General features: G+C 32.6%; 1 protein-coding gene across 1 annotated transcript in view; it reads right to left on the bottom strand.

The window, feature by feature from the left end:
• Positions 1-17,504, bottom strand: part of LOC108688191 (UPF0489 protein C5orf22 homolog) — a 581,071-nt gene that overhangs the window by 250,770 nt on the left and 312,797 nt on the right. The window lies entirely within an intron of this gene.

Raw genomic sequence — 17,504 nt, 5'->3', positions numbered from 1 at the left:
CAATTAAACTACTGTAGCAACATTACAAATTAAATTGACAAGATTTTAATAATTTGATCAGGCATTCTATTAGAAAGATGTTAATGTGCTAAAAAACTGTAAATAAATTTATTGCGAAAAATATTACCTCGGCCGAGAGTCACACACGAATCTCTTGTATTCCATACGAACGTTCTAAACTTTTAGACTACCAAGTATTATACTTTTACTATCTAATAAAGAAGAATTTAAAGTCTTTTTTAAAATGTATTTTATTTTACGTAATTTCATGGTCGTTATTTTTAGAATATAAATGACTAGAAATCTAAAAATATATATATATATATATACGCATGTGGTAAACTCGTTATTTCTTAATGCATGACATTGTAAAAAAAAAAAAAAAACGATTGCTTAAACAACTTAATGTTTGCCGCGGGCCTTTCAGAGCTCCGTCACAAACATAATGTACGTATATATCAGCGGTGAGCGCTTCGAGGAACACTTTGTGCAAGTTTCGCGCGCAACGGGTGATCATTGCACTACCCCACGTAGATATTGCCCAACGGATAATTGCGAGATACGGTGATTTAACAGTACAGTTATAAATAAATTCACGAGATATACGCACGACAATTAGATCGTCGTTACGTACTAGCGCCGACCAGCTGTAGCAATTAGAAACGCACACTATCGTGCACCCCATTAAAATCCCATTTTCGCAGTGATCTCCTTCGGTCTCGTAATCGACGTAATGCTACCAGCGCACCAGCTAATTTACCTGGCAGGATATCCTGTCGATTGGCATCCGGTGGTCATTGGATCGACTGATCGGCCAATCTTCGGCAGAAATCAAATGACGAGGCGAAAGCAACCAGCCAGCTAGCCTCGGTGCCATAAAACACATCGTGCTAATTAACGATTAGCCATGACCAGGATTCCTGGTAGCTCCTATAATTAGTAACGACGCGTCTCGTGTACGCCTCCTACACATTGATTTGCGAATTATGCCGAGAATCAGTGCATGGTGATTAGAACGTCGATGAGACCAATGCCGGCGACCGCACGAACCGTAACTGTGTGAATGGATTGCCTAGATGATGCCCTTTCTTTCCTTCCGAACGTGTCGGCAGTCAAAACGGTGCACCGTGAAATAGTTTATCAACTCGAGATAAATTTTCAGTTCAGTAAATCGCGCTATTATATTTATTATAATCGTTAACATTTGATTCTTGTGTGTATAATTTTACATTGCAAACTTCAACAAAAGTATTTTCCATTAATTTAGTTACTATACGAGATTCAGAATATTATTTATATCACTGCAACGTGTTTCTGAATAAATTAAAGTCTTGCATTAATTAAGATTTTTTTTTTTTTTGTGATAAAGCTTTAATTTATAATTTATAACGAATTGATTAGAAGAGAGATAGATTTAATATTAAAACATATAAACATTTAAAATAATAAGAAATAGAAATATTTAATAGCGTTTTTGATTTTTCAAATGAAATAATTTATTATAACTATATGTAAAAATATGTAATAATATTAGAGATAGATTAATGACAATAGTATTTGCGTAACACAACATACAACACACACAGAAAATAAATTTGTTAGATATAAAATTAAAAAGACAAATGTTTTGTAAAAAGGGCGAGTACAGCAAAAATTTTATGATTATGAATATAAATAAATTTTGGAGTACACTCGACGTATCCATCGAAGAGAAAACATTGTTAAAACATGGAAACATAGTAAGATTGCTGCACACTCTTTCCATAATGAGCTTTCCACAGTGAGCCATTATCTAATCTTTAAATCTTAAGTCATAAGAAATTGACCAATTACAGTCGATTATTCTTCTCATTTGACTGTAATTGATCAATTTCTTAAGACTTAAGATTTAAAACTTAGATTATTGTAGAAAGCCTACAATGGTAATTGCGAAACATATTATAAGAATTAGTCAAACAATTAGAGCTGAAAATTTTTGACAATTCTTTATTGTGATTGATTATATAATTCTTACGGTTACTGTTACGCAAAATGTATGCAGCAGACTTTAGGACCATAACACATAAAAAATTTAAGCAGTAAAATGTAAACAATAAGAAAATCAACATGTCGGAATTGCTACTGCCTGTATTGTTATGGCCTTATGTTATTTACTGTGATTGGCCAATTCGCTCACTGCTTACGTTTTTACTGCTTAAGTTTTTTGTGACAGCCCTAACTTGCGATACCAAAGCGTCAATAATAATTAAACATGTTTTCTAATATCAACAATTTTTGTCTTATCTCTAGATTATAATATAATATAGTGAATAGTGATAAAGACAAAAGATAATCCTCTGATGAAGTCGATCATTAATAGATTGGCTAGAACGGGAAATTGAATTTCCAACAGAGTCGCAAGAATATAATACATTGGCCTTATGGTTTTTACTGCGATTGGTAATTCGCTTACTGTTACGTTTTACTGCTTAAGTTTTTGTGTGATATGGCTTTGTTGACTCTAGCTTGCGACATTGATGCCAAAACATCAGTAATAAGTAAATATCGATGTCTTCAAAATATCAACAATTTTTCCCTTATTCTTAGATTATAATATAATATAGTGAATATAATATAATGATAAAGACAAAAGGTAATTCTCTATTGATGAAGTCGATCATCAATAGATTGGCAAGAACGGGAAATTGAATTTCCAACAGAATCGCAAGAATATAATCAAACTCGTCCACGACGAGTACAGTCCATGACGTGGTTGTAAACTCGCGCACAAATAAATTAACGAACTTCCAATATATCTTAACTCATTCCTAGTCTATCTTTTGAATGTAAATAACCATTCATTTGCCTTGCACGAGCGACACTTGCAATGCATTACTGCAGTTAACACCACGATTCGTTATACTGCTCGACCGTTAATGAACAGCGCCAATCGTTCTCGTGCGTCGCACGGAGAAAAGGATTAAGCATGTTCGCGATTCTCTGAAACATTTACATTTGTATTTTTATTATAGTATAATTGGTTTGCATCATACGAATTACGTAAGATCCTCTCCACTTCCTTTGAGCGCGACAAAATTCGCTCGTTATGCACGCGACGCAAGACATACTGAAGTTCGAGATCTGCCAATAATTATGACTCACCGCTATTCCATCGTAATTCATAAGCGGCATTCAATTAACGTTGCTCGAAGATTATAGGTCTCGCCGAGTCGTGTGTAAATCCCTCTGGGCTGTTTCTTAACGGAGGCCGTACCGCGTGATTTATCCGCTTAGGCGAAATTTTGCGGTCGCCTGTTATTCGCAAAAATGGCCATTAGTCGGTAAATATCACGCACAAAGCAAGAATTGATATATAGATGTCTTTTAGATAATGAAGACGAAAGACGCGTTTTTTTTCTTAACACCATCGTAGTGTATCGCGTGTGCTGTTTACGCTGTATAATTAAGCTGTTTGTATTCACATAGACGATAGGTGGACGTGTAATAATCGGTCGCTATCACCATGTACTTCACGGTATATACGATCCAATTTTGTATCATTGAAAAGTGAATGTCGCTATTGTTTAACACTCGCGACTATAAATTGCCCGACTGGCTAACTCGGCATAGTATTTTTCGCCATAACTCACCAAGCAGGTATGCCATAGAGTTCGGTGGCGATATATATAGTGACGACAATGTTCAAGCTTAACATATCATTATAATATTACATGAATAAGTACGTATAAATTTCTTAGTACGTTTAAGAATGAGCAATACTTGCAATTATTTTAGCTGTGATATAAAAAAACGAAAAGGTGAAATATGACTTGTGAAATTTACTATAAAGTATGCCAGATGAATACAAAAATTTGTAAATGAGCTACATTATACCACATAAATTGTAGTTATTCAAAATTTCCACGTTGAAAAAAAATGTAAACATATATATTCATTAAAAATTTTGGGTTTTCAAAAATATCCTATTCACACACAAAAAGACTATAATTATTTATGAGTATTCATATTCATTTAAATATTCAAACAAAATATAAAGAAAGCTCCAATAAGCAATCGCTTTAACTATAACCGGTATAACCTTTGATAATTTTAAGAAAAAAAATAAATTTTATTTACTTTTATAATATTTAGATTTCTTCTTCATCATCTTCTTCTTCTTCTTACGTTAGGCTTCTGGCCTGTGATACACCTCTCTCATATGCTTGTGGTGCGCAACGCTGATTATTCAATTGTCGAGCATATGAGATCTACGGTTTTTGATGCCGGTTCCGAACGGCTCATTTTTCGAGTGATGTTTCTGTGGGCAGAGATACTCTCGGGAGGTTGCCGGCCTTTTCCGAGAGGAGACACGAGCGAAAATATTTTAGTTTCTACTGGTATCAAATCCGAGAGCCTTTGGCATGATAAACCAGTGCGCTGTCTGCCACGCTCGCGCTCATATATTTAGATTTGATGAGGAAAACTTGGAAAATTTAAATAATATTTTTTTAGAAAGCAATATATTTTTATTCGTAAGTACAATCTATTTCACATGATATATATAATTTTACATAAATCTTCATTTGAGGTAACATAATTTTATAATAACTTTATTTTTATCTGAGATGACGTATTTTTATTCTCAATTTACTTAATTATATATCACTGCGTCATTAGTCCGCCATCTGGCATCACTGATGGAGGATTCCTCTACTAGTTTCATTGTTTTTACAGAGCTTTCTGTTTTCTCTTGCAGGTTTGCAAACTATGTGCAGATACAGAGTAGAAGTAAATGCGAGAACGAAAATATTTGTAATTATATTCAAAAAAATATTCATTCAAATAAGAAAGCATCTATTCATTTCTTGACAAAAAAAAGAAGTGTATTTAAATGAATTTTTTTCATTTATTTTTTTATTTATTTATTTGAATATATTAGATGTATTTATCGAGCACACTAATTAAACGTTTTTGATTAACAAACAATTCAACTTATAATTATTACCGTACTCACTATAAGTATAATACGTGTTAGATAAAATAAGCAAAACAATAGGCTATATTGCACACAAATATAAATTGGTTTTATATTATTAGTTTTATGTGTATATCTTAGCGTTATTTTTACAAAACGTCGATTCTACGATAAGTAAGTCAAGTAACTTTAATTTCTTGCTCAATTAAAGTGGTAAAAATTAAGAATTACTTATTGATTCACTATGTATATTAAAAGATAGTTTATTATATAAACATGTAGGTGAAATTAAAAAAAAACAATCTTCAATCCAATCGACAAGTATCAAATTAAATATTTTGTTACGTAAATTCATTGCTAAACAGGCTAAAAATATCCGCTGCACCTGTCCAAAGTTGGTACGAGTCGTAAAAGCGAAATGTGCGTAGTGGTTGGTAGTCTTGTTTTGACAGATTATAATTTATCGCATGCTCGTAAAACTGATTCTACGAGTCCTTTTACCTCCTCGTCCCGAGAGATTGACTTTAATTCACCAGTATACGTAGACGCGAATGTACAAAATGTGCATCCCTCGATAATGAATAGCTACGAAATATCCCCTGTGTAAAAAATGCTTTAACTAGTATTTTACGCAATGTAAGTTTTAAAAGCAGTTGTTAAATGAGTATTAAATGTGAATATCAAGAGAAATTATTATTGTAATTTCTTTATCGAAATTTAATCTGAATAAAATAAAAAATTCCTCCTCGAAAAATCTACCTTTGTTTGTCAATTTTCAAAAAATCAAATTGTCTATAAGTTTATACATAATAAGTAAATGATATTTCTTTCTATCAGATATTATTCTCATTAAAATAATTGACGTTGATGGCATGTTAGCGACGGGAGTCAGAACTTCAAATTTTTAGATTTAATCGATTAAATAATACTTTAGTTGCTGAAAAATATTTCGTTTCTGCTTATATTTTTAAATGATACAAGATAACAAATTAAATAAAGAATACAAGAGCAAAATACTTGTATTTCGCTATATGTTTTACTATACACATATTAACTAAATATATTTTTTTTTGTATTAACAATAAATATTTACAATATTTACAAAAAAAAAAGGAAACTTCAGTTATTTTCTTTTTAATTACTTTTAAAATTGCCTAATTTTATTTCTACATTGAACGTATATTGATCTATGTGATAAAAAGATCTAGATTAAGAAAATATTAATCGCTAATTGATATTCAATGTGAAAATAGATTATATAATATAATTTTTTCCCAAATCCACACGGTATTTTACAATAAAATACATTCTATATAGCTTCTCTTTCTCCCTCCCGGTGCCTATAAATATACCCAATTTAAAATACTTGAACGAATGAATAAACGTTTCCTTTCTCTTTTTCTGAGAGCACAGGCACAGCAATCTGGAGCTGACAATAATAAATCCAATAAAATGACAATATTTCTTGCGTGGACGTAACTATAAATTGCACGGCAGCTTTCGATAGCACGCATGAGCCAGACGCAGCAGTGCAGCACGCATCTGCCGTCAAGTCTATATGTCTGGCTTCGACGGTATCAAAGCGCAGCCCAGAGCTAGAGCCTTGCGAGATTTTACGACTTGTCCGTCACTGAAAACCGGCGTTTTTAATGATATATCTGTGTTACGTGTGGCCTAAACGGACAGACGTGGCGACGATCGTTAAGACGTACTAAATTTTTACGTTTCAATTATATGGTCCAGCGCAGAGCTGAAATAAACTGAAATTCTTAAGCTTCTTGTCGGAACTCATCGCAGCATCTCTCACGTGTATATGTTCGTGCTGATAGCACGAACGAACGATGGTTCGAGAGTGCGAAAGCATTTTTTTACGCCGCACTCCTGCTTCTCCCTGTTTCCTCACTCTTCGTCTTCTTCTTCCTCCTCTCTCGCGCTACCATTTTTTAAGAACGGCTGCGAGAAGCGGGCCCGACCGTAGTCTCGCCGGCGATGTAAATTTTTACGTTGTAATTATACAGCACGTACGTCTCTGGAATTCGTAAGGGCGCTGTCTCGACTTGAGATGGATGGTCTCAGTTTTTGCGCCAACGGTGAACGACCAGCACCGATGCGGCGCGTCTGGAGTGCGAACTAACTTCACCGGACGAAGCCTCGTGCATGTCCGCGAAAAATTTCAACCAACGTAACGGTGCTCACATTTGGGTCGACGCGCGCACATAAACTCCATACTGGGCGTCATTAGATGTAAAGTCTGCTTGTTTGTGCCGCAGCCGAGGAGGAACGACATGTAATTTCGTTGTTTCATAGTCGAGAAGAAACATTCCTATCAAGTATCCAGCATAATTCTTATTGCACGCAAATAAGATAGGCTTCAACTAATAATTTGTGGTCAAGTTTTTATTATATTTGTCATTTAATATTTATCGGAATATAATATTTTATAAAGATATGTACGTATATTATGTACGTATTTATTTAATGTACGTAAAATATGTATACACGTATATTAAATAAATACGTTTATGTTTTCAATTTTCAAAAGATCAATTAGATTATTCCGTTTAATCATGATGGATAATTTTCACATAAACAACAGCCGGTAGTTCATGGAGATTGCATTCATGTGAATGAGACATATAAAAAGACCAAGCAGACGGGGTTCAAGTTGTGAGGTCATACGTTTGATGCGATCAAAGTGCAGCACTTAAATTTGATCGTATCACAGAGAAAGACGCGCTGATAATCGGGCGTATATCGAAGGCAAGCGATTATATTTTTTTTAAACGCTGGTGGTCCTAGCCTGCGAGGTAACACTTTCACGAGGCAGCGCTGGTTCTTTCGGATTTCCGAGAGATAGTTTCTCCGGCGACGACGGATATTTACGGGCGTTTAGAAATCCTGGGTGTGGTTCACCGCACGTATAAACAGCGCGACCAGGCCCTGGACAAGCAACCCGCACTGTAAAATACATGGGATATGGCTCGCTATATATAGCAAAGTATTGACTTTGCGAGGATTAAGTGTAAAAATACATCGTAAAAATACATCGTGCAACTAGAGTTAAATATCATATTTAAATGTACTCGTATTTAAATTATTTACATACTCATTACGTATTATAATTTATATTTTGTCGTACGTACACTTTATTTGATTTCCATAATTTCCGTAATATACTGCATCTAATCTTCTTGAACGTCATAAATCGTAAAATGGATTTCAGGATATAAATAAGAGATTCCTATGTCAAAACAACTATTATATATTATACATTATTGCATAAATAACGTTTATGACTTTTATTACGGAAAAGTTGTTTGTTAGAAAGGATCGCTCCTCTAGACCATAATTAATGATTTATACTCTGTTTATGCCTAACACCTGTGGATACTAGATTTGTTTACGACAAACTTCTCAGTATGAAACTGTTTTATTACCACAATATGTTATCGCCATTGCAATAGCAGTTAACCAATTATTATTTTTTTCCAAAAAGTACATAAAGATCACTTTAATAGTTAATTAAGTATATATATATATATATATAATAATGTACTGGTTCTATTAACATTTGACTGTACGTTATTCATTGATAATAAAATATATTTATATTAAAAGCATATATAATGAGTACAAAAAGTATTCCTACAGAGAAAATATTTTTTAAAAAACTTTATTTTTAAAAAGTAAATATTATCCAGCGAAAAATGAGTCGTCGAATCGATAAATTCGATAATTTTTAACACCAATTTGACATCGATTCGACGTTTAATTAACAATCGTTTCTTGTTGGAATTAACAATTTATTACCATAAAGAATAAAATAGACTGTATGTTTCTTAAAATTATATGTACCAAAATGATGTGTATTAATTATACAAAATATATCATCCGAAAAATAAGCGAAAATTAACAATGTATTGTATTGTTTGTATTGTTTGAATGCTCAAAAAGTATTCGTACAGACGAGAAAAGATTTCTAAAATAGACAGACTTCTAAAATACATGCGAAGCTCGTTTGTTCATATTATTAATAGAACAGAATGTATTCATTGTATAAAATTGCTAATTAATGTTTATTTTTTGCAAATAAGGCTTCTTTTATAATAAATTTTCTGATACGAATACTTTTTGTTCTCACTGTAGGTATAATAAAATTTTTATTGTAAAGCACTGGAATTATTACAATCAAATAATGTGTCGATAAGTTATGAATGCAACTTCCCTTAAAAGATTCTTAGTATTCTGAGGAGAAAATTGGCTATGAGGACGAGTAAGTCGATAAATTGGAAACATCAATTGGATCACATATTGAACGTATCGAATCTCTACATTTCAAATGGATTATTTTTTCGAATCTTTATACAACTCATGCTAGATATTGAGATCCGTATCCGACATTGTAAATGCCGTGTAACTTGAAAGAAAGCACGATGCTACATGTCCGCGCTCTTCTCGTGCGGACGTAATTTACATTTCGTCAACGCAGGCTATCGTTAGGCAGATGCGAACACAAATTGGACGCTCCGTGTCCCCTTCATACGGATCACCTGCTACCTACGTGCAATTACGGCCGATTTCATCGGACCTTGAAAAGTGTCGCGCGATCATGGCAATATGTATGCTGTACACGTGTAACGTGTAGATCGCGATCGGTGATCATAGATCTTATATTATATCTAGATGTCGGCGAGTTATCTAAAATTTGCGCCTGCGGTAAAATATTTACAATCAAGATCATATCGATCGGATTGATTAACTATGTATTGAAAAGATGCGTGCGAAACAATTACTCGGATCACACTATGAGTTCAAACACTTCTTTCTGTAAATATAGATTTCTATTATGTTTCGATAATAAATGCATCATGCGTGCTATGTAATTTATGATAATATTTTATTAAAAGTTACGTACTAATTTAAATTTTCAAATTTAGATTACAATGACAGGTTATTAACAAGTGTATTAACAAGTGTATAGTGATAAGATAAAAGACATAAGTATATCAATTCACAGATATTAATTTAACTCCGCTGAATAAAAGTGATAAGTAAATTGGCATAGTGAAATTAATTTACTAATTTACATGTCACAGTATATTTTTAACTCTACTGGGAATTTCTTGTGACTCGACTATGTTTAGAATTCGAATAAAAGTTATTTTATAGAAACATCGCATTACAACAGTTGAGACAACACCATATAAACTTCTTTTTACGACCAATTAGCATTTTAGAATGAGCAAAGGTGTCCGAGAGGAACTGCAATTCGCCAAAAATTTCATCATCAATTTCGTCTGATTAGCATAAAAGAGGCGATCAGTTGATGTGCGTATGTGAATATCTATCTAATCTGATCTAATATCAACGATATTGGATATCTCCAAGGTAATTCTAAAAAGTACCGATAATGGCCAATTGGATGGCAAATGGCAAGTAAAATTGCCACGTAAAATAATAATTTATGATTTCCACACCGATAATATTGTTTGATATGTTTAAAAAAGTAATAGATCCTCTCGCATATTTATAAGTGCGTAACAGGATTAAGAAACCAGGATTCAAGTAACCATTTGTTTAAAGTAAGTAATAAAATAATCTACACTAATAACTTTGTATTATACATTTTTGCACATAGTTGAATATAAAAACGTATTATTCTTATATTCTTTTTTACAAATTTCACGTTTTAAAAAATCTCACTGCAGAACAGTCATGTCTATCCTTGTTATAATTATTTATCGTTGCGTGATAGAAATTTTGTAATAATAAAACACCTACTTGTGTATTACGTTACGTTATTATAAGTCGGAAGTCGTCATTCAAGTTTCATCTTATGGTTTTATAATTAACGCTCTATGAACACTACTTTGGTAGTTCATTCCTAATTCATTTGTAAACACTTAAGAATGCGTCAAGTGCGTTGCTTCTACATGGCCATTAACTTGGAAGACACTTCATACCGATATCTTCGCTCGCTAGTTGCTTCTGACAATATAAACACCCAAGAAAAATGAAAGTGGAAACTAAAATGAAATGAAACAAAAGAGAAATATTATGTACATCTTTCTTAAAAATAAAGCCGATATTCATAGTCATTTCTTATATTTAATACTGTCTTAAGTACAGTCTTAAGATGTCATGAACTAATTAGAAAGCTGTATTATTTTAAGACATTACTTAAAATTCTTAAAATAAGAACAGTCGGATTATGAATACAGCCAAAGTCTTAGCTTTATGCACAAACACATATATTATTTTATAAATATTATAAAGATTATAAATAAAAACAATAATACATCAATTATATTAAAAAAAATCAACAGAGATCAACTACTCTGACATGTAATTGATATTTCGAACAATACAAATTCGGCGTCGCTTTTTAATCCCTTCAAACCTTTGATTTTAATAAAATTATGTCACAAAAAATTTTTTTAATTCAATTCAAGGACATTTTAATAAGTAATTCATATTAAACAATTAATTAGTTTCCAAAACTTTAACTTTACTATTTTTTCAACACATACATTATTATATACTTCTGCTCTAAGATAATGTCGATAGAATCAAATAATTTCACTGAATCTTTTCAAATTTGATATACATTGCAACGTATACAGGGTCTAAAGGTATTAATACTAAAATGAATATTACGTGCATCCTACACTGTTAAATCTATAGTGTCAAATGAACTTAATAAATGAGCCGCCGCTACTCCTACTCAATTATATCGTTATTTTTTATTAAAACAATGGTTATATTTGATACTATACTAGTGTCAATTTATATACTGTCAAATTTAATTATCATTTTAGTAAAAAATAACGATACATTTAGTAGGAGCAGTGGCGACTCACATTAGATTAAATTTGACACTGGATTTAACAGCGTACGTATTCAAAGTTAATATTGTATGTAATTAAAATGAAAAATAAGAATAAGATTAGAACTGTCGCGACATGTACTACCTTTGTAACTGCAGGATACAACATCTCTCAAGAATACAAGGACAATAAGTGGGTTCTGAAGTGGCTACCTGGAATTAGTCTTCTTCGACTCCTAGGTGCAGGATACGAGCGTTTCATCTATGGACATATAAGTATACATCAGGCAACAATGGTGGATTCCAAGTGGCTCTTGAAGCGACTCTAATAATTTATACGCTTAAAAGGCTCTGACTGCCTACGTGAAACGTTGATGCCATGAGACAAGGGGGCTATGCGAAGAGTCGTGCTCAAGGGTAGCTCGGCTCCGAGATCCGTAGACAAGGACCCTTCAGCAAACAGAATTGCTGTTGCTGCTGCTGCTGTTCCTGGCGCCTAGACTCCTGTCTTCTATCGTTGAACGAACCAAGCAATAATCTACTTATGATCCGATATATTCCGTTTCCTTCCGACGTACATCTTCTTATATATCTTTTGTTGTACTCAAGGTAGGGTAACGCCGGCAAATACGCTGCGTTGGGATTTACGACGCAGAAGTCAGAAAAAATAGAAGGAGTGGAGATAATTTTTCTGCAACTACTCTTTTAACACATCTTTATGTTATATTAATATTGTGTTATGATTTCAGCTTCTTACTGTTAATATTAATGAAATTATTGTGAGTTGAATCGATTTGTAATAAGTAACGCCATCAAAAAATTATAATCTATAATCTTTTGCACGTCCTACAGTAATCATAAAATGATTACTGTAGGACGTGCAAAAGATATAGTAGTTATTTCGTGATACATACGTGTAATGGAATAGTAAAGTATGTTGTGTAGCAAAATATAAATGCTTTGCTTTCGTATTCTTTGTTTAGCTTGTTTTCTTGTATTGTACATCCCATCTGTTTGGGATATATGGCCTTTTTAGCGAACGGGATTTATGCCGAAAGCATATAAAGTGCGCAGATTGAATTCAGTGCACTAAATGCAATAAATTATATAAAATATGTACCTCATGTCATAATACTTGTATATAGAAAGATTGTAATTATTATTTATTACTTCATATACATATTTACCATTCTTATTCCTTAATAAAACTTTATAAACACATTTCATAAGTTATACGTGTCATTATACATCTTATTTATATGCATCATTTGTAAATTTTTTTATGAGTCATACATACCCCCTCCTCCTATGAGAAGCTATAGCCTACCCCTATGAGATATACGGCAAAAATGCAAAAGATTCAAAAAGTTTATTTTTTAATATGAAAAATAAATATTTTGGATTTCTAATTTTTTTTTTCATAGTAGTAGACAGTACAAAGTTTTTACTGATATTCGTTTACTATAAACATAGTAACACAGTAAATGATACTTAATAAATTAAGTTTTTAAAGGTGTATATATCGGAGTTACCCTACATGATTTCGAGAAATCAATAAATTCATACATATTTCTTTGATTTTGATATGTTATATATTAAAATACCAAAGTTAAATAACCATATCTTTTAAATCATTTTGAGAATTCATCACTTTTTTGAGAATTATAATTTTCCCTTCTCAGAGAAATTGAAATTATCTACGTATATACAGAACAATTTGTATTATGAAGGAATGCAGTGTTCTTGTAAATCTTGATAACTTAATCGAAGATGGAAATACCATGTATGTACAAAGGTTATTATATTAGACCAGTAATTACGATCGAAATAACAATACAGTATTAAAGTACCAGTAGTTTTATACAAATAAAATGCATAATCACGTAGGAATTATAAGTTAATTAACTGATGCACTTGCGAATATGTGAAGAACATTCATTTTGATAAACGTTTTAGTTTCAGGATCAATATTAATCACTGCATATCATAACACATATCGCATGTTGTAATTTAATCAAATGAATATGAATACATTTTAGATAAACTGATTCAATCTACAACGAATTTCAAGCTCTTTGTCATTGTGTTGACGATGTAAAGGTATATCACTGGCGAGAAATCACGAAGGGGTAAGTTTTATGCCAATCAAATTATTTGGCAAAGTAATCGGTGCTTAAGTCCGACATACTTCAGTTAAAACAGTGTGATAATGATAATGTTTAATGCATTGCATAGAGCTAGTTTACGAGTCGTAATGATTCATCACGAATTCATAAGTGGCTACGCGGATGGTACAACCAACACTGTAACTTCAACACGGACCCGTGTAAAACGATTTGACGCATTAGAGAAGAACAAAAACGTTTCCTCACCCACGCAGCAATTTACGTCTTACGACTCGTGCACCGCAGTCAAATCTTCCCTGGTAAGACAAAAACCGGCTGACGCTCATGAAGCTCCTCTCGTTACATGGAACAATCTTCTCAGCACGTACGTTATAACGTGATGTTTTGCACGCGGTCTAAATTACATCGGAATTTCTCTCAGGTTCGCAAGGTCGCAGAATCAACGAATAAATGTGCAAAGTAATTTTCGTAAAGAAAGCTATTATATGTATGATAACGCACCGAAATTTAAAAAATTCTCCCTGCAAAATTTTCCGAAAATTATTAACATATATAATAATAAATTATATTTTATAACTATACAGCTATTTCTTTCTCGATTAGAAGTCTCTAGAGAAGTCTCTAAAGAAGTAATTAGCTTGTTTATTTTAAATTAGATATCTCTCTAGTAATTTATATGGAAATGCATTTTGCTGTGTCAGTTTTCAAGCATAACTGATAATATTTCATTAATATTACGATCAAATTGCATTGCCTCGGATAGGATTTTCATTAATGCGCCATAATTAAAACATAAATTCTTATTACAAAATTAAATTAATTTGTTTTTTTAATACATATAATATAATGAGTCCGAATCGCATGGCACTTACCGGTTGAGAATCACTGAACTACGAGCAATGACCCATTGGAGAACACGACGAAAACATCGGGTTTCCAGCGAGTGGATTAATAATCGGACGGCGCTGGTTCGCTCGAAATATTGCCTGGGCACCCTTCCTTTGCCCTTCGACCCCTTACGTCTCATTTTTTTTTATCATATCATGAACCATTTGTCTTAATACAGTTTCATCTCGTTGCATACATCACATCGCCCGGTATATAAAAACATAATTCGACATATTTGCTAAAACTGTAAATCCGCGGAACGATTTTTCTGTAATAAACTATATATATTTCGTACGAAATAATATTTCTTTAGATTCGATTTCCTCAATAATTATTAATACTTGAAAAAAAAAAAAAAAAGAAATATTATTATCAATATATCCAAGTATATTTTAATCATGTATGTATATAAAATCGTATATAAAATCTAAAATAATCTTTTTAAAATATTAATAATATCTCTTTCTCTTACAAAAGTGAAATAGCTTTTTTACTTTTTTAAGTAAAAGCCTGAAATTACAATACAATATATATTCTTTTTATAGAAAGTTAACTCCCCGTGTATTTTTATTGTTCTTTTTTGATTTTGTCTTTCGTAAGCAAATCACTGTGAAACACAATTCACAAATATTCATGCGGAAAAAAAGAGTATGCATGTGCTGGGTGATAGGGGCTATTGACCAATAATATCAAGAACCGACGAAAAAGCGGTCTACAAACAAAAACCGCGAATGAAATTCCACACGTCGATCGGGAGCACAAATTTCGCAATTCACCGACGAAACAAAATCGTTCTCCGGGTTTCATATAGCCCGTAATCGTTTTTGACCTCTTTTCATATTCGTTACGTCGCCATCGATTTCGTGAATTCCGGCGATTTCGCGTCCAACGCGCCATTCACGCCGCGGAGTGCCGGCTGTATGTAGCGGGAATTTAATTCGAACCGCCCTCCAAGGGGAGGGGGTTATATAAGCAAACAGAGAATGGTTGTTATTGTTTGAACGGGATGAAAAGGATGGAACGGGATGGCCGGGATGGCCGGGACAGCTGTGAACGCGTATATACGCGTATATAAGCGCCGCGCCCGTGACTGACTCCAGAGACCATATTTCTGGAGCAAAAAACTCGAGACCCGGGTCCCGCGCTCCGGAGAAGCTGCACGCTTCGTCCGAACGCGAGTTTCTTAACCCTGCCAGTGTGATGTAGCTCTGCTAAGACTCGCATCAGCCGACCGCAGTCCGGCACAATGACAGCTTTCAGAGAAATGACTCACGGCGATTCTTGATAGACAACAAGAGACAACAAAATCGCATTGATCTCACATTAATCGCTTCGCAACATCGTTTTATTCTGTTCGTGGTAACGTGAATCGATGATGATAGAGCATTTATTCATCCTGACGCGACTCCTCGTATTGACAAGATGAAAACGACAACCTAAAATTAACAACTATATTCGTGATTAAATGATCGTTTCCACATGTCGTAAAATTCAATTATCAGATTAATATGATGAGACATTGAGTAAATTGCGAATCTAATGCTGCATCACGTAATCTATAATTATATCAAATTCTATGGTTGTGGATTTTCATCCACTAGCGAAGAAATGAGATCGTTGTCGAATCACTACACATCGGGCATCATGTCAGTCAACATGTATATTATTAATTAATGATAAAAATAAGGATATACTTATCTTATGATATACGTATGTATATTATTTTTTGTTGTTCTGATCATGTCTCTTCTTATGAGTTATTACTTTTAGTGTCGGCAATATTTATGTATATCATTTATTAAAGCAAATATCGTTTTTGTGCATCCGAAACAAACATTTACAAATTTTCTAAAATAATTTATATTTTTTCACGCAAATGTAGACATATTTATATTATTCTTACACTCATTTATTTCACTCTCGTGTCTCGATTGCTTCCATATTTTATCGACACAGATTCTTATAAGAAAAATTGAAAGCAATTTGCAAAAGCAATTAAATGAGATTCATATACATATGTATTATAGAATTACGTTTTAAATTAAACAAAATACTTAGCCTAACAAATATAGTCGATTACTTATATTAGTGTATCGGTAAAATGTAATTGCGATCTCAGTTTCTTTGAAATGTACTATTTCATTTTTAATTTTTAATTTTTAATTATTTTAAAGTTTAAGAAAATTACCATTAATGTGCAATCATCAAAAAGTTACATAAGTGTCTGCAATTCTTTACGGAAATCAATGTGTACGCAGACAATATCAAGTTGTGCGCACAGCAGGAAATAGACTTCAAGACTTTCAGCAACGTGCATGTATGTCGTTCGAAAAATTAATCAGCAAGATCGCAGCGTGCGTTATACTCATTTATGACTAACATGGCCACAATCGGCGAGACTAATGAGAAATAGAGAAAGAGAGAAAGAGAGAACATATACGTGTAAATGTACATTAACATTATATGTTATCAAATATCAATTCACATAGCTTCCTTATTCCGATAACACTTCACTTTATATACGTATTCTGCGATTATTATTTTGAAAATTGAAAGTGATGAATAGTAGACATATACACACATATATATGTATTTATATATGTATATAAGATAATTAATATGTGTAAAAAATATTACTATATTACAATGCAATATATATCATCAATGTATGATTTTATTACACCTACAATAAAGTCATATATAAATATAT

Source organism: Atta colombica, unplaced genomic scaffold (genome assembly GCF_001594045.1).
Source record: "Atta colombica isolate Treedump-2 unplaced genomic scaffold, Acol1.0 scaffold1, whole genome shotgun sequence".
NCBI lineage: Eukaryota > Metazoa > Arthropoda > Insecta > Hymenoptera > Formicidae > Atta > Atta colombica.
This window is presented reverse-complemented; position numbering and strand designations above follow the sequence as displayed.